Source organism: Arvicola amphibius, chromosome 17, assembly GCF_903992535.2.
Source record: "Arvicola amphibius chromosome 17, mArvAmp1.2, whole genome shotgun sequence".
NCBI lineage: Eukaryota > Metazoa > Chordata > Mammalia > Rodentia > Cricetidae > Arvicola > Arvicola amphibius.
In genome coordinates, this window is record NC_052063.2 from 8,088,984 (window position 1) to 8,113,777 (window position 24,794).

Consider the following 24,794-nt stretch of genomic DNA (forward strand, 5'->3'; position numbering starts at 1 on the left):
ATGCCTCAGTCTGTGTGAGAGAACCCAAATTACGCAAAACTTTGGGGATAGACATTAGCATAATTGAAATAATTAAATTTTTGGCAATTATAATTCTCACTTAAACCTAAATTAAATATGCCAAACTATAATTATGTTCAAATTTGCATCATGAAAATTATCCCCATTTTGCTCGTGGCATCTTAAAATATCTAACAAGAGACCTTAAGCCCTTCAGGTTGAGTCAAGAGGCCTTATCTCCGCAGCCTTCGGGAGGAGGAGGCATCATGCATTAGACACAGTCATTTAGCCTCTTGGGAGAGGGAAAGTGGTCCATTATTTCTTCACTGTGACATGTAGGGCTGGTACAATAATCTTCAGGTACCTGCGAGTTACAGTGCCATTAACGAGTACAGAGAGCCAGAGAAGACGGTAAAATGAGAATGTTTCCTTTGGAGAGAACCCTTAAGCAAAGCAGGCCATGTTTTAGGACAAGGGTAAACAAGGGTAATGAGAAACAAAGACACACACACACACACACACACACACACACACACAAAGCTGCAACATTTTCCCACTGCAGACAGTGGGAAAGAACCACTGTTTCTTAGCCTTTTAAAGAGGAATGAAGATGGAAACCACATACAAATAAGGAACATTCATCCACCTTCTGGTCCTGGGGATGCACAGGCATTTTTAAGACTTCTAGAATGGGTTCTTTATTACTTATTTGGGATGCAAAGATAAAAGGCAAAAATCATACAGTGTAAGCTGTGTTTTTAACTAGCCTTTCTGCTCTACAGTTACACGAACCAAATGGTGTGATTAAACTTGCAAGATGGTAGTGTATCTATCTTCATCTCCAGGACAGTAGGTGGATATAATCTGTGGATATATTGATCAAGAAGTAGATAAGGCCCCGTGCACAGGGTTGGCACACTGTCAAAGCCTACAATGAGTTTCTGACAAAAACATACGAACGTATCTCCAGTTGAGCTAAATATTCACATTAATAAAAGAATAAGGCAGAAGACGCCTGGCTGACATCCCATCTGTTCTGATGAATTAAATTTAGCAATCATATGTAATATAGACGTTCTGTCTGAATATCATACAACCCTGACACATCCAGGCTTTCATTAGAAAGCCCCACAATGTGACTTGAATAACAATCTGTCTTGGCTAATTAGTATTTTCACTTCCCTATACTCACTTCCAGACATATTGCTGTTTGCACATGGTAATTTAGGTAAACAGATCCCGTCCACAGCTGCATCAATTAACACTGCTAATCAAAACTGAATTCAGGTAATTAGGCACATTTATGCAAAAAAATGTGTAATTTGGGGGGAAAAGCTAGATTCTTCAGTAATATGTCAATAAGTAAAAAAAAATCTCATTTTGTTTATGAAAATGAAGAATGAGGAGAGAAAAAAATCATCATTAATATATACATCATGCAGACAGAGTAAAATTCCTAAATTAAATCTCAGTCTTTAATTGGCCTGTATTTTCAGAAATTGTATCATATTTTTTATAAATGTTTTCCTCAATGTTTCCATATAGTGAGGTTGATTCATAGCTGCCTAAAAGTGTAATCACCATCAAGTGAGATGCAAATGGTTAATGAATCTTCACGGATTTCTACAATTGGGGGGGGGGGTGGCAGGGACCCTGCTCACACTTGCTAATCCATCTTGCCTCCCATCCCCAGGCAGAACTTGACTCTTGGTGACTCACTTCACCACACAAGGAAACCCTCTCTGCCAGGAATCCTTCCACAGTTGGAGCCACGACAACACCCTCACACCCCATTTCTATGCCAGTAATTATTCAGAGTTCCTCGTTCTACATAATGGCCTCTAGTTGGGCTACGAGCTTCTTCTCAAAATGGCTGTGATGAATTGTTTGATGTTTGCTTTGTCTCTGTAAAGACTTAAACCAAAATGATAATTCTGAGGAGCTACCCTGAGCTGTTCGGAGACACTGGTTGGATTTTTGGCTAGTAACAAGTGAGTTGACAAGTGACTTACGTTAAGAACCATCCAGTATGGGAACAGTTTAGGACGTATGAGCCCACCCACCTATCCATCTATCAACAGGTCGTCACATCTCTCCCTCTGCCTACTCTCTCAATGTCTTTCCTTCCTCAGAGTGCTTTCTGCACACCTGCCCTTCCTAATGAAGTAGGGCTTCAGCCCCCTTAGCTTTAGTTGAAGGGGAAGAGGTTCTGTCAGTACAATTTAACTAACACTTCCTCAGTTCCTGCCATGGATCAGGAGCCTCCTAAAACCCCCGAGGCAGGAGGCAAAGGTGGCAAAAGTTCTCAGACTCTTTTGGGCTGACTTCAGATAGTTTACAGACCAACAGAATCTACTTTCAGAAGATAGAAAAAAAAAATCACCAAGTAACACTGTATCTGTGCATTCCAAGCCGAGAACGTGCTGGGCTAACCTTAAGTGATCTGATTTTTGTCTAACTCAGGATAATTTCTAGTTTTTCCCCTTGATAATAGATTAGGAATGGGAACAAAAGTTCTCTTGCTAAGCAGTACACTGTCCGTTCTTCACTTTGTAGGGTTCCAGCACATTTTTTTGTTGCTGTTTATTTTTAATATTTATCAAAAATGATGTTTTTTATGTAGCCTTTAGATAAATTTATCATAAACAACTGGACAATTTCCTACAACCCAGAAACCTGATAGAAGCTATCTTTGGGACACAATTTCAGTAATGGAAGTTATCAAATAGAAAGACACATTTACCAACGGAGCGTCAGTGACGGGTCACCAAGAGGCACATTTAAAGAAAGTGTGACAAAGACACTTCTTAGTTAAACCTATGAACCTTAAATGAAAGAGAAGTAAGCATAAACCTTTTAAAAACAGCTTTTCGTGTGTGTGTGTGTGTGTGTGTGTGCGCATGTGTGTATGCATGTGTGTGTGCATATGTGTGTGTGTGCATGTGTGTGTGTGCATGTGTGTGTGTGTGCATGTGTGTGTGTGTGTGTGTGTGTGTTAGTGTACCTTCCTTGGCAGTCAGACCTCACTCACCTTCTGCTTTTTTTCTGCATCTGCAGCCCCTAAGCTGGCTAGTCCAGACCTTTCCTTCCTCTACCTCCCTCCTCCAGATAGGGAGCTCTGCTCTTCTGGGATATGTCTGCTACTGGGTCAGTCCTTTGAGTGGATTCCAGAAACGGAAACTTAGGTTGCCATGCTTGTGCGGCAATCTCTCTACTTCGACCCATCTTCCCAGCCCTCGAAGATGATTTTTTTTAAGGGCTTACTAGTTATTTGTCAGCAAACTGAAGAGTGTGATAATTTTAGTACAAATTGCACACATAGTGCCAAACAGGCTACACCCACCCGACTTCATTAGGTCAATGTCGTGTGAGAATTAGTATTTAGGAAATAAGTGCTCTCATTAATCTTGAAAGTCAATTGGTAAGGTGTTTGTCATTTCTTGAGAATTTTCTCCCTTTAGATTATCTCAAACAAATGATATGAAATAGTTCACTTAACTACTCTTAGCCAGCCATTTTCTGCTAGTGTCTGTTGAGAAGAGTATCTTGAAAAAGCTGTAGGTGACAGCTTTTCAATTATGAGAAGAAAATTCTGAAAACCCTTAAATCTGCAACTTTCTGTCTTTCTTTTGTTAGGTGAAATAAAACCACTCGTGAGAGGCATACTCTTAAGGCTTGTGAACTTAAGTTGCTGACACAATACACAGCTAGGGACAATGAGCAAGGAATTAAATGCCAGCAACGGCTGCTTTTTAAAAGTCTGATTTTGTTCGAAACAGAAGGACTCCAACACAAACATGTAGCTCATACAAATATCAGACGGGCTAATCTTGGCTTATTAATGGCAAATGATTCTATTTCACGACTACAATGGAAGGAGACAGGTTTGGGATTAGTTAGATCAGAAGGGAACTGGTCAGAAAATAAAACACACACACACAATAAAGCACAATAAAGCAAAAGAGATGATTGGATTTGAGACTAACCAACATAGAACTTCCACCAGTTCCCCTATGTCTGAAGAATGAATAGTGTAGTGTGTGTGTGTGTGGGGGGGGGGGTTTCTACAGCAGTGGCTTCTTGTGGTGGTTGTTAAAAATTGTTTTGAGTAAGCAAACAAGTGTTCATATGGGAGGAATGAAAGAATGAGTTTTTAAAAGTTTGGCAGTTCAGTGTGCTGAAGCTAAGGCTGGCTATCTGCATCTGGTCAGAGAGCAAAGAGCAACCCATATGTCTACAGTTTATGGTGAATATTTGTCCCCGGATTAAGAATCGGAAATCATCCCAACAGCAAACATACTGTAGTTAAACACATTGTTAATCTGTGCTTCAGGGCATTCGAAGTCTCTGGAGGGGGCCAGGGTCATTCTGCCTGCTGATTCCTCTCAGTCTCTCCATCCCAGGTGTTACTTCTGTGACTTTCTTCACAGGCCTAGTGTAAAAGCCTATCTTTGAGGACAGTGTTAAGAGCACACATGAAAAGCTGGTGCAAAAATAAATGATAGCTCCTCGGGCTTCTTAATTTTATACTACAATTCATTGGGCTTTTCTGCCTTTACACATTCAGAGCAGATTCTTTGATGAAAGGAGGGAGAGATGAATTGCATCCCATATGAAGGGAACCTTTATTACCATTTTAATAGTTCACAGACCCATAAAAGGAGGGCACATTCACTGTGTGGAAGGACTCAATACTAGAGACATCCACTGGCTTAGTAAGAAGAAAAGCAGTATGATCCGGGGAAGGAAAATCATTTTGGGAGCACCCTGAATATGCAAACTTTTCACAAAGGCTTCCAGAAGATTTACCAAAGGGAAGTAAAATGAAATCATTATGTGAATCTCCAAAGAGGTGGAGTTTGTCTTTTTTATAATGGTTTTGGGCTCGGTGAAAATACTCAATTCAGCCATAGGGTGTGGGAGATCATGGGATTGAAATTCCAGACATCAGAAATCAACTTTCAGGGTGCTTAATGAGAAGCTATGGTAGAAGGCTCATAGTCTGGAGGAACCACTGTATAAACTTAAGCCTGGCCTAGCGTGCAGCGATCATTGTGGGTTAGGACAGAGATAGGGCAGTCGCTCAGATCATTGCTTCGCTATGGAGAGTATTCATTGACAGTTGTATAGATCTGGACTTCATGCTCCATGCCTTGGATGTGGTAAGGGTTTTGAGGTTTTGTAGCAGAGAAATAGCACTTGGGATTTTCCCTCCATGGCTCCCCATTATATATTCATTATTTCTTAATTTTTTTTATGCTCGATCAATGCTCTTGCCAGAGCTCTGATCCTTCCCAGACAACACATCACTGGGATATGTAAAAAAGAAAATTAAAATACAAGAGTTTTATTGTTATTACTATTTTAATGACTCAGGGCCTACTTGAAGTTTGCATTTAAATTAGACAGACTAATTCAGAGGAGGCTTTTAATTTCCGAAGGTTAATACCCCAACAAAGGTCAGTCAAAGTTGAGTCTTCAGTAAGATTTCTGCGGGCCCAGTCACCTGCAGGCCGTTTATTATGTGAAGGAATGTGTTTTATTCATTGCGTCTCTCATCTTCTCTTTACATTACCACATTTGACTAAAAGTATTGCATTCTTTTGGAACTCTGACAAAAGTTCATTTCTTTGTCTCTTAAGAGAGAACATATTCTTTTGAAACAGCAACGGAAGTCAGGCCTTCAGCTGTGCCTGACTTTCCTAGCCCTTTCTAAGCCCCAGAAACCCCTGATACTCATCAGAGTTCTCCCGGCACCAAATCTCCAGTACACAAAACAATAAGGTGTTGGTTAAAGCAGCCGTGTGTGTTTAGGGGACTTAATCCTCCACATTGTCTCGGGCTAAGATGGTCATCTCCTTGGTTCTGCTGATGAAGCTTATTGAAAAGCAAGACTATTGATTTGCCGGAAGCACACGTTAATCATGTTTGAAGACCAGCAGACTCTTTATATCCACTAACTCAGTCCGTGGTGTGTATTGAGATACACAGTGAATGTCTGGCACATGGAAGATACGGGTGAAGGGTACTCTAAGCTAAAGAACAAAGGATCTTTATTATGATGCATTTGTGCTGTGAAAATGATCCCTAGAATATAATAAAACAATCAAACTCTTGGCTTCCAGCTTCTCTGACCAGATTCATGGAGCTTTAGTGATGACTTGAGAATACTTAAGTCAAACTATACCACAATTTGGGTAAACAGTATTTAAAATTATTTGCATACTTAAATACTTCAAAACTCATAATTCCACAGGGGTGATTCACTTCTTTCTTATGCTGATGATATGAAATTTGATTATCAAATTTTCTCAAATGAATATATTGAGAACATAATGCTTTCTAAGGGTTAGGAATCAAATCATGAAAAAGTTGAACCTGGGCACGTTTCGAACACATCTACCATGCATTCCTTTTTAAACGTGGTGTACAGTTGAAACACTGCTGTGAGCACAAAAGACACCCGTGACAGGCAAAAGTCAAAAGACTGGTCACGATGAAACGGCCTGAATGAAGGGAAAGTAAACGAGCCTTAATGTGTGTGCCCAGTTCGGCTGCACATCAATCACCAGGATATTATGGCGGTGGTGTGACACAGCATAAATCACCCAAACTTGCCTCCTGCGTAGTCCTGAGACCCTCCCTCCCTCCTTAGGGCTCAGATAAAGTGCGCAGGCATGGTTGCAGAAGCACACACACGGCTCTCCTCATCAATATTCACATTCATTAATTAACGATATGTGAAGGCTATAATTCGAGAAACACCCCAGAGCTTGAATATTCAATCAAGCCCCAGCAAATCATGGTGGAAAGGAAATACAGGTAGGACAAGCACGGGACAGACTGACGACCGAGAGGAGAATGAAGGTTCAGGAAATAAGAGAGGGCGCCTGCTTTGTGTGTACAGAGGCCACCCCTCTCCAAATTGAATCCTTTTTCAAACTAAGATATACTTTACACATTCTATAACTGTGTCTTCTGCGTTGAGACATAAAAGGAGGCAAAACAACAGCTTTCACATGGTTAAGCAAAAACCTACAGTGTTCCGCAATAGAAATATTCAATTGCTATCTTTTACCAAATAGTTATTCTTTTTTTTTTCCAAATAGTTATTCTGAAAACAATCAAAATCAGCTAGACAGAAAAGGCAAAATATTCTTCAAATGATCTATCTCCAGTAGCAAAAGCTATCTGATTATCATTTTGAATTTTCAGATTTCTGAAAAATAAAATCTTAAAGCTTTCAGAGAATGTGATACAAACTATCAAAAAAATATGGATCTTTTAGTAGCGCATTTCAGTCATGAAACAGGAAGGAACCCACCAAACTACCACACGGAAATCTTAACACGAGAACTCTGGATGTAGAATTGTAAAGGAAACCTACCTTTGGCTGAACAAGTTCACAATTTTTCAGCTACATAGCCTTGCCGTTCCACCTGGAGCAGAAGTCGACTCCGAGACCCTGGTGATCTTGGTGACAATGCCATCACACCACTGGTAAATATTTCGATTCAACTTTGCAGACGTAGTAGCAACTTTGCTAATTATGATATTAGCCAGCCGGCAGGGACAATCAGTCACCCACTGTAATGCAGCCAGACAAAGAGACAAAAATCATCGCAACCAGGGCAGATAAATTGTGTTCCCTCTCGCAAGTGTCACGGATCCCATCCCTGCTGACCCTCTCCTCAGCCATCGACTGTCAAATTTAGATTCCGCAAGCTCCCCAGCTTCCCTTTATCCCTGCCTCAGATCTGAAACTCCTGGTTATCAGGAAGACACGCGCCACTAGCTGTCTCAGTGCAGGAAAGCAATCAGGTGAATACGACTTATTATCTTGCATTGCTTTCCGAGGACTGACAAGATTGATTTGAGACCAAGAACGCACTCAGATCGGAGACACGTAGTTCCGAGGGCTTGGGTTCAGACAACAGGCTGGCTGCAAAGTTACAGGAGAGGGAAGAACCTCAAGCCTGGTGCTAAGGCTATAGGATGATGCACATTTCTATAGAGATTTAAAAGCCCCAAGCAGAGTTTCCTTTCTCAGATGCCTTTCTGGTTTCCTTTCCTCTCCTATTCTGCCCTAAGAATGCGTCTAAGAGCTCTGCCCCTGGAGACTCAGGCTTAGATCAGCCCTGGGGAGGCTATGCTCTGATTGACGTCATCTGTGCCCACTCTCTTTGCGTGTGGGGACATCACTACAAGAGGATTCTAAGTCGCCACACTTGGTTGATTTAATCTAAAAACCTAAGAAAGTAAACACATAGATCTTTAATAATTTAAAGCTATCCAGTGGAAATAAGGGAATATATTCATTGGGGTTCTCTCTCTCTCTCTCTCTCTCTCTCTCTCTCTCTCTCTCTCTCTGTGTGTGTGTGTGTGTGTGTGTGTAAAGGGGGTTCAAAATCTCATCAGAATTAGATAAGAAGGTTTCAGAAATTTTAAAAATTTATTTATATATTCATGTCTATGTTGATCTAGGCTTCTTCTTGAGAGCAATATAATCTTTGACCTTGATCTCTTGAGGCTGGCATTTAAAGAAAATGAATCATAGAAGGCAAAAGAACAAAGATGCTGGAAATGTCAGGGGATGGAAGTTTGTCTGTCGTGGCTCAGTTTCAAGGAGAAAAGCTTTGATGATCAGTTTCAAATAAGCTTTGCTTGGAAGTGAGCTGTTCTGACCGTGTTCACTACGGCAGCTTTGGCAGCTACTCGAGGCCTTAGCACAGGGCTAACTCAAGTTACACACGTGGATGAGGAGTGGCTACCTGGCCTATGCATATCGTCTTAGAGATGCAAAACTCCACTCCTTAGGCCCGGTATTGATATATTGATAAACGTACATTAACTATTCATATATTTATTTTTAAATATATTTTTAAATTAATAGAAAGACTTAATTCGAAAGGGGGGAGGCTGAAATAGGCATTTTTAAAAGAATGCCAAGTGCATAAACAATTCTCCCATGAAATGATTCCAATTCAGGATGTTACGATTTATCTAAAAGATCTTGACTCAGACTGAAAAGATTTTTCTCTTAGCAAATTCAGAGAATAAAATATACTATACATAGGGCTTTTTACTGCTATAGAGGCAATAAGAGAAACGGAATGAATTTTATGTCTCTAAAGAAAGAAATTAATAAATAAATTTTGGCATTTGCTCATATGTAATCATGATGCGATTATGAGAAAGATGAGAAAATTGCCTTTTTAAGATGAATACCAACTTCTTATGATGGTGCCTGCTGAGAAGTCTAGAAGGAGCAATGCTGGATAGAAATCATAGCCATCCTTCATGGTGCGGCATTGGTCAAGTCAGTGTTGACATATGTCCCAGGTAACTCTCCTCTGTACTCTAAATTATACTAAAGATAATTAACACAGCCATATAAAATGTCTGTATGTTTCTCATTCTGATACCATGACTTTTTTCTCTGACTATTTCAATGTGTGGGTAGCTGAATTCACAGGCACAGAACTGGTGGGTGTGGAGCATTGCGTAGGCCGCGGTGTATGAGAAAGCCTTGCCCCTTTGAGCATCGTGACTCCTCATTCTCAATAGCAGAAGACCTCAGCTACCAAGCAGCACAGTAATCAGGTTGACTACATGGCAGGAAATTGGTATTAAAGCAGATAATACACATACAATTCCTTGCATACGTCCTGAACTGCAATACATAGCTTAATTTATTTCTCTTATTATAATTACCATGTAAAAATTATTGCATGTTTACATGTTTTCTATCAATCATTAGCCAATATCCATGAAGGTAAATGAGGCATTTTGAAACAAGGAAAGTGTGGTAACTTCAGCGCAAAAGGCCACACATAGATATGACCAAGATTGCAAAACTTGCAAAATGTAACAAAAAATCAACAATACAAATACTAATAAAAGCCCTCAATACTCAAAATTTCAGTCACAAATTTATAACTGGACTGAGAAAACATGTTATCAGATACACAGGTTACCTTCAAAGGACTACATAGGTTTGAATTCACCATGAAGATTTCCAGAAACATGGCGGTTACACCAAGGATGTGACAGAGAGTGGATTGAAATGGGAGAAGCCCCAAGCTCTGGTTTTGCCCGGAATGCTCATTACCTAGTTTGACATTTACTCAATTCTGCTGCCCATGGCCACAAAACCTGACTTGGAGCAGAGCCAACTTGTGCCCCTTTTCATGATAGGGCTATTGTTATATAAACATGACACATGGTCATGGGATGTTTTAAAGGTTGAACCAATCAATGAGGACCAGTAAACTCTCCTTTTGAAAATACTCTCCTGGGATGAGGATCCCCTTGGCGTCTGCAAAGACCACAGAGATTGACTCTGCTGTGGATGCTCTTGCCGGTGTGCCCTGAATCCTCTTCCGCTGACTCATAGGACAGCTTTTCCTACCTAGCCCTCTTGTGGCTTAAACAGGCTTAATTATATCTCACATATATTTAAATTTCATTTCTGCCTTCCAGAACATTAAGCATGTAAGCAAATGCCTAGAATTCCCTCCTCTGCTTGCCTTAGTCTCAGGCGTCTGATGCCCTGTTTCCTTTCCATTCTTAGATCTTAACTTATTATCTTGGAGACTTTGAGAAAATGATTAAACCTCATTAGGACTCTTAAACAACAATAACATACTGGAATACCCTGACGGAGTATAATGCCAGCTGCTGATCATACAGTAGGTGCCTAATAAATGTCTCATCACTAGCACAACAGCAACAGAATAATTGGAAACCAACACGCTTTTTGAAGAGCAGCATAGGCTCTAGAGTCAAACTTCCTGAGTGGACTCAAGGCCCGGCTTTCTCCACTGATAAATCACAACAACGAGTGTTAATATCCACCTCAATGAGGAATAAGAATTAAAGGTGTAATTGCAAAGTACCACATGGTAAATGGTGTTGCCAATTATTATTGCTCTGCCTTCTAGGCTAATTGGTTAGTTATTTGCTGTCGATTAACTCATTTCAGTCAAAACAAATAAGGGCTTTGAATGTGAAAACCTGGGGCTACACATATAGTGATGCCATACATACATACACACACACACACACACACACACACACACACATATATATATGTGTGTGTGTGTATGTGACATGTGTATATATAATGCATGTGATGTATCTACATGTGTTTATATGATTGATGATGCATGGGAAAGAGCCTAGATGTAGCACTATTTGTAATAGAAAAAAAAAGTACTATAATGATGGAATAAAAGGAGAAGTTTTGGGATGAAGTGTTCCCTATGATTCATTTTAAACAAAGAAAGGCATAGAACCATATATGTTGTAAATCACTCTTCTGTATGATAAGAGTATTGTATTTAATTTATATGCTGGGAGATTATCTGTAAATATTATGCCAGGAATTGCTCATGATGGATGCCTTAATAGGGAAAGGTCTTGGAATAAAAAGAATTTCTTTTCACAGTATATAGTTTCCAGCTGTACAAATTTCAGATATATACTTGCATGTACATACCTTGTGATAATATATTATAGTCGCATACACACATACTTGCAGGGTTTTTATAAAAATCAACACATATAAAGACTTTGTAAAGAAAGGGTTTGGGAGCAGAGGTTGCAAGGATGGAGGGTGTATTTTGAGGGACAGGGAGTTCAGCTGGTTAGGTGTATGAAGTGAAATTCACAAAGAACCGATACAAAGTTAATAAAAGACGGTTTGTTGTTCTTGTTTGAATGGGTAGTTGATTTCAGTTTTTGTAAAAATAATTGCGTAAGTTACCATTGTCCCACAGCTAGGAAGGGTCGTTACAGCTGCTGTGTGTTTGGGTGGTGAGCAGGGAGACCACAGAGCCTTTTCTGTCCACCTATGCCACAAGACCTTGCTACTTCCTGCCGCCAGTCCTCATCTCCCCACGGCTTCCAATACCATTTGTAACATGAGCTGCTTTTCTTCACCTACCAAATGTCAGAATGCTGACCTGCCTGCAGCCTCTCTGTCCTGCAGCATCTTCTCTACCCAAGCACGCCTTCCTTCGACAAGATCTCATTCAGAGTGAGCGATTCAAACTAAATTCCCATATTTTATCCAAGTCTAGATTCATATCAAGTAAGGCGCTCGCTTATCATGCACGGAAATACAAATGTTTGTTATCAGAGAGAAAGAGAGAGAGAGAGAGAGAGAGAGAGAGAGAGAGAGAGAGAGAGACAAAGACAGAGACATTCAGACCTCTAGATGACAGAGGAACGTAGAGTTTAGGGCTTCTGGTGTGGCAAATGAAGCCACTTAGCACAGGTTCCCTGTATGTAATAAAGTGTGAACTGATAACATATACTTGGACATGAGTTCAAAAGCCAAGGCATTCTTTGGCATCCCAAATAAACAAATCTGATAATGTAATGCTCATTACAAATATCATCTCAAAGACCTCTGGTATTACCTAAGAGTCTATCAAGTGTCACATTTTCCCCACATACGAAAAGAAAGCATTTCTTAATTTTTAAAGGTGCAACTATCCATTAACCTGCCTTGGGAATAGCTGGTGCTAGCCATTAGAATACCTAAATTGGTAAGGGGCGACGGTCTTGGGTAGCCCATGGTTTTGGTTACCTCATTGTAAAACATGCACAGGACTTAAAGGAGAAAGGCAATTGCTAAATGCATTAGTGCATAGGCTAGATGATATGGCCAACACCTGAAGATACCTAATAACTAAAGGGTGGGTCTCATCAAGAGCATTAGCACACTCCTTCCAATGCATTCTGAACAGTAGTGGGTAGTGGGCGCCAGCTATAGCGTATGATGAGTGCTGTTGCTTTCAGTTTTTCACTCAGAGAAAATTTTATCCAACAAATGGATGTTGTCCCATATGGCCACTGGCAGTGCATATTCCATATACCTATTCTCAAATTTAAATGACAATAGAAAGTCCTGTGAGTATCATTAAGGTATGGATTTTGATTCAGTTGTTTTGGGTATAGCTTGACATTCTTCATTTCTACCAAGCTCTCGGATGATGACAGATACCGTCGCTGGTGGCCATGGAATACCAAAGCTATAGTCTACTTTGGACAGCACAGAATATACGAATGGCATGCCTGATAACAAACATGGGAGCATTAAGGTATAAATTCATGCAAAACCAAAGAATATCATTTTTCTCCTTTCTCACTTACCTTGCTGAGAAGAATTTCATCATTTCCAGTCCTGAGATTCAACACAAATATGCAATAAAAGCATGATATTTATTTTATTCCTCATGGCGACTCCTGGAAGGAAAAAGAGATGATGACGTAATTCCTAATGAAAAGAAGGGTCACATCTTCCAAGTGTTTTTTTTTTTTTTTTACAAGTAAAGACACATTTTCTTTTAATCTGGGTCTATTTTCTTTCTTGTAACACAGGAAGACAGTTATAGATTATATTCATCTTGTTTGGCCCAATAACAAAATATGGTATTAACACAATCCTTTCCAGAAACTTCTCTTGTGCAACTAAATATTCATGTCTTTTCTTTATATAGCCACCTAAAGCTAAATGGTTTAATCAATAAGACCATTGTAAGAAGATATGGCATAGTTTGTAATAATTCTGGAAGCATCTGCTGAGCTTCAGTGATTATTTATTTTCGCCAAGAGCTAATTCCCTTGAATTGCTTGAGGATAATTGTTTTAGAAAGAGAATGGGAAAATAATACTCTGAATTTAAAAGTCTAGCATTCAGGTAAAATCTTACAAAAGGATATAAAATTTAGTCCTGTGCTGTGCTGTGTGTGTGTGTGTGTGTGTGTGTGTGTGTGTGTGTGTGTGCATGTGTGCTGTGTACAAATCTACATGAATGTTTACAGGTGGGGGTAGGTGTTGGCATGTGTATAGAGGTCAGCAATGGATATCAGGTGCCTAGATTGATTCCTCTACCTTATATATTGAGGTGGGGTCTGTTGTTTGATCTCAGAGCTCATCACATCAGGCAGTCTACCCAGCCAGTCTGCTCCAGGGATTCCTGTGCAGGGATCCCCTGTCTCTGCCTTCTGAGCACCAGGAATCCAAGTGTGTCTTCACACCCACCAGACATGTATGCGGGTGCTGGGACCTGAATTCCAGTCCTCGTGATTGTGTTGCAGGTAGTTACCAACTGAGTTGAAACGCTAACTGGCTAACTAAATAAAACTGTATCCTAGTGGGTAGCAAGCTAGACATCGCATAGATAGAAGAGTGAAGCTATCCTTGGTATGGGGCTTTGAGCAGTTGTGCCTACAGAAAGGTTGGGCCACCATTCCCATATCTTTCCTGCAGAGTTATTCTAAGCCTCCATAGGAGAAACAAAAATAGCCTTGAAAAATCGGAGTTCAGAGTTGCATATCTCACAGGATCTCCGGGAGGAGCACAACAGAGCATGCTATATAAACAATATTGTAATTACGATGATGAACCTAATTCTTCATAGTATTTTTTAAAATCTTTCAGTGTATCTAAGGAAAGCATTTATTCTGACAATCCACTAAGTGCTATTCGTAGATATAGTTTATATCTGTTTGGATAAAGTCTGTGCTAAACAGAACAGACACAGCAGACAGCCATGTCCCCATCTTCCTCTCCAAGAAACATTTGCAAAACTCTTGAAGGCCTCTGGCTTGTAGGAGGCATCAATTCCTTGCTCGGTTGGAATTATCCTGACAGCTTTGACACTACAGTATCATCACAAGATCATGGAATACTTAAAATTGAAGACCCTTGAGACTTAAAAGTAAAAATAACAAGTCTCCCGAAAGCTTGATCAATAGCAAAGTAATTCACATCAAAACTTGACAACTTAGAGTTCAATTAGCCATCACTCTGTGTGCTTTCAGGGGCATGGCTAAAAACAAACGACCAAATAATTCTAAATAACTCTTTTTTCAGTATGTTTCTATTTCTGCTTCATACCAGAACATACATATTATATTTTACATTTTAAAGATATTTTTAAATGGCATCCTATCCAGAAACTGATTCCTCTGTATAATTTGTTCTGATTCAAGTGATTTTCTCTGGAACTCAGATTTCCTCATTCTCATAAAAAAAATGATGCTTTTGATAAGTTTTGGTAGAATCTCAAAGTAGGTTCTGCTTCCCCCCCCCCCCCACAATATGGTCTATTAATAAGTTTTTATGCTATTATACCAACTTACAATATTGCAAAGACTGATAATTGTCATTTTCTTTGCATTTGACCCTATCCCATCAGATACATAAATATTAGTTGATACCTGAATACTCTCAAATCTGATAGTCTTGTCCAGAGTAGTGAATTAAATTGTGTTTTTCCTCCCTTCTTTTTCTAGGAAGCTCACCACGCCACAAAGAGGTTTTAAAAAATGATGGGTTTTGTCTGAGTTTTAAACAACAATGTTTGTTTGTTTGTTTGCATAATTATGGGCTTACTTGAGGACTCCTGGCTGGAATCAGAGTCTGGAAGACTGCATTAGGAAGAAAGATGAAACAGATGCAGTACACAGCTAAGATCAAAGAGCCCCATCAATTCATTCCCAGAGTCAGAACCCAGCTGAGCCTCAGAGCTCCGCCGGCATTATAAGAAAGGTTGAGTGAAACAGAGGGATTAAACAGGTGGGCTGTGTCCTGCAGAGGCAAGGGAGGGGAGCCCCACAGAGACACTTGTAAAGACACTTTGGAAGCTCACACCTGCTCCTTCCCAAGCAAGCTACAGGACACTAAAGAGGCAAAAGACACCCTAGCTTTAAAGAAAGGAGACTGCGGCCAGCATATGGGCTTTCTTCTTCCAGATAATTTCTTTCCCGGTAAGTGACAAATTAATAAATTGCTTCCATTCCTCCAAGGTGACTTATCCAGTGCTCAACTTTAAAACTAAGGGAGGAACTAGATGATGTAACGTTCCCGGGGCCTGGAAATCTTATCGGGGGATGCCTCCCTCATGGGCTTCGTCTTCTTCAAATGAACAGTGTTTTCCTTCTTAAGTCAGCCTTACAAACACTGGTCAATATAATTTAATTTTGCAGTCTCAGCATTATTTTCAGTCACATGAACAACCTCTCAAGTGTTTTATGAATCCACTGCCAAATTCTTTCCATGTCAACACACATCATGTGACTTCGCTCCAGGCACTAAGAATAAAGCTCAGGGATTAAAAAAAATACTTAAAAGAGTCTGTTCCTGTGTCATTTATTAGAATGTCCATAATACAGTGCTAGCTTGTAACTACCGATGAATTATTCTGAACATTAAAATAATCTTCTTTGAAGAAAACTGAGCTAAAGTTAAGCAAGTTAGGTCTTTAGCAAGATAGAATGACAAGGGTATGCCAGTATTGTTTTATAAGATAAATTTCAAATCGTATCTTATAAACTCTAACTTTGGTGCAGATTAACTTCCTCAAGCACCGAACATTCTGAGATTTAAAGATGCAGTTAATGCATTCAAATCAATGTCAAACCTTAGCTTTTATTGTATTCACTTAAATAAGGAACATCCAATTAGCAGCTAGAGCAACATGACCTCCCTGGTGTGGGGTTAAAGTGCAGGCTTTGGCCTGCTGTTGACCTTATTATATATTTCCTCATTCAACCATGTTTGTAGAATGTTGACTGTATAAGACAATGTGGGGGACAAAGAGAAGAATCATACATGAATCACAGGCTACAAAGAGAAACCCTGAATGCCACATATATGCAACAAGAGACATCTGTGACAGTAACCATTGTGGAAAACATACAGAGGTCACATGGAAGAAGAGAGGTTAGGCTTTGGACTTGGTAATGAGAGACAGGGAGAGAAGAGAGTCAGCTTTCCTAGGGGGAAGGACCAGACAATAGACTGGACTAGACTAGACTGTGAGTCAGTGGGTGGTCCTATTTGACTATGGAGTAGGAAAAAGTGCCCAATAAAATGACCACAGAATTCAGTATAAGGACTCTTCAGTACTCTATAAGCAAATTAAATTTCTTTGCCAGTTCATCTCAAAATTGAGACTTGAGAATCACTTGCCAGGCATTCTGCTCAAAGTTGCAAGTGAGGAGACCCATTCCAGATCTTGAGATTTGAACACATCTACAGGACACATTATTTTAATTTCTGTGAGGTAGCAGGAAACCCTACGAGCATTTTGGAAGATGAAAAATAAAGGAGAGATAACAGAGACCCTGGGCAAGACATTTAAACCTTCTTATTTTTATTCAGGTATATAGTAACAGCAATTATTTTTTGTCCACAGTACACATCAATATTTTTATTTTTCTTAAAAGCATAAGCCAAAACCTCATCAGGTTATCCCATGTTTGAATGTTCCGGATTACTTTTAAAGAATGACTATGACATTCAAGGGGTGTCAGCCGAACCTTTGATTTTAACTGAATACCTTCTATTCTGCTTCTGATAATCGTAACTCAAGTGCCATTTTTAGGGGTATAAATTAACTCTGACCATTCAAACAAAAACATGTTAGGTTGGGTGACCATTAGATAACCTAGAAGAGCACCAACAACACTGTTCCGTGGTTTCAGAAAAAGAAGCAATATTCACTACTAGTGAAGAGTCTGGAGAGGAACAAATTAGATCAAAATATATCATCTAATTTTAAAGGTAAATAGTTATGTGTTCCCGAGGTTATTGATGTCTAAGTCTTAGTTTTCAGAAAATGCTTGATTCATGGTGGATACAGACAATGGGACACTAATAAGACTTCCCACTGCGATTCATATGCTGCAACCTCATTTTAATTTTTTAACATGAACAAAAGATCTTATTTAAAAAGGGAAATAAAAAGGTAAAAAAGAACACGTTAACTTTCAAGTACTTTAAATACGTATGGCTATTTGAAAAAATAAAGCTCGTCAACGATCTCTAAAAACTTCAGACAATAACGTCAGAAAGATGGTGGTTAGGAGGGAAATCTGGCACCTGTTCCTTTTGCATAATTAAGCCTCATATTTTGACGCAATTACAGCCTTTAAAAAAATCACTTAGAAAAGTTAATGGATACACGTACTGACTTCTACATTACAAAGAACCTTTTATCTTAATTAATCTATCAATCTCTTCATTGATAGAAGAGAAATTTGGTTTACAATTTTCAAGGAATAGAATTTGAAACAAACACCTCCATATGGTGGCTGACTAATTTCTGTCATGTCATCATTGGATGACTAAAACCATCCTCCCCCCATTCCTTGACTTAGCAGGACGAGGGTTCAGGCTCTCCTAGAATACTGACATGCAAACAGGAAGCACTTACTAGCAATTCATTATGAAACGGATGTCCCAGAGATACTATGGAGATCAGGATCTCAATACTGAGCAAGAAGGACCCTTGTCTATATTCATCATAACAAGGCCTAAGGTAACATAACTAATTTATGAACTTTCAAGGTTAGAAAAAATGCCTTTGAGAATTTAAATACTTTCATGAAGAATTTAATTCTATGGTGAAATTCTCAATTGTTTTCTTATTTGGATTTTCAAGCAGAGGATTTTAATCAGAGTTAATTCCGATGTTAAGAAGCATAAAGAAAAGGCTAAATCTCAAATAGTTATGACATCAAATAAGTCATTTTTTCAGATATTTTTAGTATGATAGCACAACTAATATACACATATCCCTCAGTGACTGTGAGACAAGGGACAGCTTTATCAGGTCTAATAAGGAAAAATTGATGAAAAAAAAACCTATGATTTCAGGAATTCATATCAGTACATTGCCTCAACATTATTATTTTATTTAAGTTACTTTTAAAGTCATATTTTAAAATGTGGGCATAATTGAGTAAGTATTCTTTTATTAAGTTATTGCACAAAATTATGCTCTCATAATTACAAAATTAGAAAGTTGAAGAAAATGAAAAGGTAATATCAAAGATGTCTCTAGACCTATGATAAAAGGAAATCACCAACTTTAGATTCTGAACTATCACAAATGGAAATCCATATCTCCCCCTGTAAAATTGACCTGACTTTCAGAAAGTCTTGGAATCTAAAGAAAATACCCCTGATACTTCTCCCTGGGATTTTTGTAGGTATTTACATACTTTTCAACTTCACTGAGGCCCTTTTATTCCCACTTATTCCACTCCTGTGGCTTATCACTCTACATCATATATTAATAAATACTAGAACTATACCGTGCAGTATCCCATAGCACACAGGAGTAGTCCAAGACACATGGGTTACCCTGTACTTTGTTCATGGAGAATTTTCTGAATACTAAGGCACTGTCAGAAACACGTGCAGGAACACATCACTGTTTGCCTCAAAGTCAGATGACTTATTTCAATCTGAGTTGCTCTTTGAAATCAGTGGTTTACCTTGAATATCATTTCACAGTAGTACAGATATTTTTTTTTTCCTGGAATTTGAGATTGTCACTGCATGAGTCCTAACAGTATATGTGTCCTGATGTCTCCTTACCTTACTTTGGTACTTGCTAATGGTCTCCCGTATTTCTCTAAGTGAAGGCTGACGTGAGCGTGTGCTGTCTATTGTCTGTTGTGTGCTCTCATATAACTTTGTAGTTCTTTTCCTAGAACATCTGTTTAGTTCACCATCAGGAAAGTCTGTTTGTTCATTTAGCATATACTTGGAGGCTTATACTATATGATGTATCCTATATTGGGTATAATGCTAGTTGATAAGGTAGAAGATAGATAACTAGGTATAATCCTAAACTGTCAGAGACTTATTTTTATTTTTTGTAGAGATAATAATGCTGAGATATCTCCTGGCAATGTTTCTACCTCTACCATGTTTTGCTTCAAGTCTCTTCCTTTCCCCCAGTGGGAAATAAATACAGAATTCAAGCCAATGACAAGGTATGCATTTTTATGATATAAACAATGCCTCTTAGATGTTATGTTAAAGAGCACTGGGCAGCAAAGCAGAATAATTAAAACAGCTTAATGCTTGGTCTAGTTCTATCCTAACTATTAAAAAATTGGGGTGAAAATTAAACCAGTTGAATTTTAAATAGAAGTTGCATAAATGTCATCAGAAAAAATGACTACTCCCCATAGGTTTGTAACATTTCAGATTAACTCTCCACTGGGCACAATTTACCTCTGTTCTTACTCAAGTATGCCCAAGGAGGCTGGGTGGGAGTTCATGTCATAGCTTGAGCTTTGAAGGCTACAACTACTAACTTGCTTAAAAGTTTGGACAGAGCAGCACCTTTTAAAATATTGATTTATTTGTCTCCTTCTGCCTTGCAAAACTTCTCATCGTCTTGCCTTGAGATGCGATTTGTACCTCATCATCAACAGAAGAATTCATTAATGTCATTATTAATTCATATTTTATTTCATTTCTGTAAGGCCCATGCTGGTCCCAGTGAGATCAGCTCACTCACTGTGTGTGTTCTATAAAGTATAATCAATCTCTATTATGGTCATGAAAATGGTATTTGTCACTTTGCTGAGAAAAAAAAATCAATATATCATCTAAGGCTGAATAGGCATTTAATGCAATGAATTGAAGACTATTAGAGAAATTTAGCTTGCCAAGAGTTTAGGACAAACTAATCGAAATCTAGAAAATTCACTGAAAGGCTTGCTGATAAAATACATGGATGCACCATAAAAATTAATACTGGGAAATTAGAATAAGCTGTCATTTCTAATCCCAACCCTTCCAAAAAAAAATGGATTTAGACAGTCAATTCTCAGAGGGTCACCGTTTAAAATTAGGAAAAAAAATTGAAATTCATGTATCACATAGTGTTGGGGTTTTTTTTTTGTACAATGCTGGTAAATAAAAGGCTACATTTTATATTTCTGTAAAATCTACTGGATAGATAAACAATTTTAAAATTGCAAAAAGCCTGAAATGTCATCACCTATTGGCATATTTTTATGTGAAAATTGGTTGCCTCTAGGGGCTGTCAAGATGGCATAGTTACTAAAATGCTTTTTATACAAGGATGAAGACCTGAGTTTGAAAAGCAGAGCCTATGTAAAAAGCCCGAGGCAAGGACACTTGCCTCCAATCCCAAGAGCTAGATGAGCAGAAACAGGCAAATTCCTGGAGCTCACTGGCAGGCAGTAAAGCTTGCTTGGTGCGTTCCAGGCTAGCAAGAGAATCTGTCTCAAAAACATTAAAAAATGTAGATGACTCAGACACTTGAAATTGTTCTTTGCCTCAAGAAGGATGTTCATGCATGCATGCATAGACAAAAACATCCATATACACAGAATTAATTAATTCATCAATGACTCATAATTAATTAATTATGTGGTCTCTGAGTTTTGAGAAGCTACACAATATAGAAGAAAAATGGTCTTAGAAACTTGGAGACTCTCAGGTACATGAGGCCCATTTTCTACTCAGACATACCCTCGACCATGTTCTGGCTTCTACTCAAATACCATCAACAAAAATAAAGTTGGTGACATCTTCCCTTAGATATCTTAGACATCTTCTTTACAGAATAACTCTTGGAATTACAAGACTCTTGGTCTTAGGCTAAAAAAAATTCTACCATTAAAAAAACAGTTATTCATTAATAACTTCATATACGTTATAATTTCAGAAACTGGATCTGTTACTTGTTCTTTAGATCGGATCATCCAAAGTTAAGTACAATTTTTCCTGATTCTTGGCTGAACACACCTATCAAGCTTCCTTACCCACCATTTACAGACAAACCAGGTTTCTTATATTCTGTACTCAGGTCCTTAAGAATTCAAATAAGGGTTTTGGGATGTGCAGAATATTGTCTTGCTGGTTTAGATGAAGTGTTCCAATAGCTAACATTACATTAAAATATATAAGTGGTAAGGGGTTGAGAATGAAAAAATGTTCTGGTTTGAAGCACGATTAATAAAAACTCAGGGTCAGAAATTGGGATTCAACCTGGAGATCCGAAAAGCAAAACAGTCAGTCATTGACTCTTACCTCGACCTCAGACTGAAATGGCCATCCTACCTCCTGGGATCTCAGAAGGAGACAATGTGTCTGAGAGCTGTTTCCTCCCATTTTATAATCCTCTCTAGGGCTAGGATGTAAGGCGTGCACCACCATCATTAATGGCATGCACTGCCCAGTTTCTATGGCAACTAGTGCGGCTACTGGGATTAAAGGTGTGTGTCATTATGAATACTGGGATTAAAGGTGTGTGTCATTATGAATACTGGGATTAAAGGTGTGTGTTATGAATACTGAGATTAAAGGTGGGTGTCATTATGGCTACTGAGATCAAAGGTGTGCTACCATAATCTGGTCTGTAGGACTGACCAGTGGGAATGTTTTACACTCAGATCTTCAGGAAATCTTTATTTATTAAAATAAAATTGATATGCCACTACACTGGTTGAGCTAGCCACCCATCGTGGATTCAGTTGCTTTACGTTAGTCAGACCCTAGAGCTGTGGTTCTCTACCTTCCTGATGCTGTGACCCTTTACCACAGCTCCTCATGTTGTGGCGACCCCAACCATAAAATTATCTTCAGTGCTACTTCGTCACTGTGATTTTGTTACTGTTGTGAATCATAATGTAAACACTTGATATGCAGGGTAACCGATAGGTGACCCCTGTGAAAGGCTGTTCGACCCCTGAAAGGGGCGGTGACTCACAGACTGAGAACTGCAGCTGTATAGTTTTCAGCTCCAAAGTAAGCACCGCTGTCAGTAGGTTAATTAACTCTGGTTTTATTCCTGTTGTCATTAGTTATTTCCCTCCATCTTCCCAATAGAAGCCATTCCTACAGGAGACTATGAGACGTGGTAAGACAGGGTTAGATCATGGAAAACATGCAAGTTCAGGTGTGTTAGGATCCAAATCCTACACTGTTTTCACTAGATCATACAACCTTTCTTTTTTTTTTTTTTTTTTTTTTGGTTTTTCGAGACAGGGTTTCTCTGTAGCTTTGGAGCCTGTCCTGGAACTAGCTCTTGTAGACCAGGCTGGTCTCGAACTCACAGAGATCCGCCTGCCTCTGCCTCCCGAGTGCTGGGATTTCATACAACCTTTCTTAGAGACTTCTAAGGTGCTGTGGGAAAGAGCAGGGGGAAAGGCTTTCCTGAATAATTTATATCTGTCCTCGTGAAGAGGTGACATACCGTTCTACAAGATTCAAATGGAGAAATAGAAAACGCTGCATTAATTTAAAAAAAAAAAACCTAGATACTTGCCTGGTAGAAATGATGCCAATGGACCCGTGAGGAAATAAAATATTAAACTTATTTCTCATTTCACTACAGCAGCTTAGCTGCCTCTTTTGTTCAACGGTGGTGTTGGTGGGTGTCACAAAGAGAGAACATCCCTGATTAATATTGATTTCACCTATTCCTCTGTAGGAAGTCGCTCATGGGGTGGAAAAGGATCAAGGAGAGTCTAGCCAAGGAATTCGAGCAACTGATATTTTGGTGAAAATGTTCCTCTCAGACGGGGCAATTGTGTACTGAGACAAATGGAATAATCGGGTCTTTGGAAATTGGCATTATGAATATACAATGTACCGAGCTTTCCCAGCAATCATGGAACTTTTTCTTATGCGATAACAGTGAGTGATAGATAGTTCTTCTTTACCTGTGACAAAGCTGTGGGTGCTCGTTTCATTTAATGGCTTGCTCAATTACAAAACAAATAAGTGACTCACAGAAAGCACTTATTAGAAGACAACAATGAGGACCGAAGATCTTATTTTCTCTGTGCGCTCCATCTGCCTCTCATTTTTATGAGCAGAATTTCATAACACCTTCGTCAATTACTGGCACTCTCAGAAAATGCTTCTGGTGGAAGATTAGCTAGAAATTTCTACCAGAAGTCCGTAGTTGCTTTCACTTATGAAGTCATGGGGGAAAAGATACAGCCAATTAAATGAATTTCTTTGTATTCAACACTATGGAGAGTTATATGAATTCACCCTTAAATATATGTCCTCTGTTTTAAGTCTCGGAGTAGAAATGAGTACGCATGTATAGGAATAACGCATTAGCTCCTGATTAACTTATCCACAAAGCTTTATTGACTACCCACTCCATGTCTGCCACTATACTAGATGGTATGGATTTGACTAAAGGAATTATGATCCCCCTCTTCAGGTCCCTGTAGTCTAATTGGTAAGTCAAATCAAAATGCAAAGCCTCAGTCACTTGGGATAAAAAAAAAATAGAATTAGAGACCCATTTAAGTTCGCAGATGGCTGCGGAACTTAGAAAGATATCTATACGATAACAGGCTCTCAGCGAATACTAGCTGACCGTCTGAACAGGGAATGAATCATTCCTGTGCCAGAAACACAAAGGAGCAGTTTCTGTACCTATGAGGGGGTAGGCATGGGAGTGGCAGATAAGGAAGTAACACCTGGTCTTAGGAGCATTATCTTTAGAATATTATGACCTCATTCAATATGAGAAAGGAAGGAAGGAATAGAAGGGGAAGGAAAGGAGAAAGAAGAAGGAGTCGGGTAGAAGGCTGGGAAAGAGAGATGGAAGAGGTAGAAATGCCCTCTGGATTGTTCACCTATGGGGATATGATTATTGGATCATTTTTCCTATGCGGCAGGCTCTCGGTTGGAATCTGGAGGAAAGCACAGGTATTTTTATGCACATTTCACTGAGACTCCGAGATGCAAAGTGGTATACTTGGATTTAAGTGGTTGAGGGCAGAATGGGACCAGCAAGTTCAGCATCTCCCACGCTGTATCACATCCCACAGAGTGTATTAATGGAAAGTCTTTTTATACACGAAAGCAGACCAGCCAACTTTCAATGGCAGCAAATTAAAGGTTCGACTTCAGATGGCAACGGAATAGAAGCTCAAGGATCATCCGTGTGCCCACAGTGGAGTCTTCATAAATAAACCTGT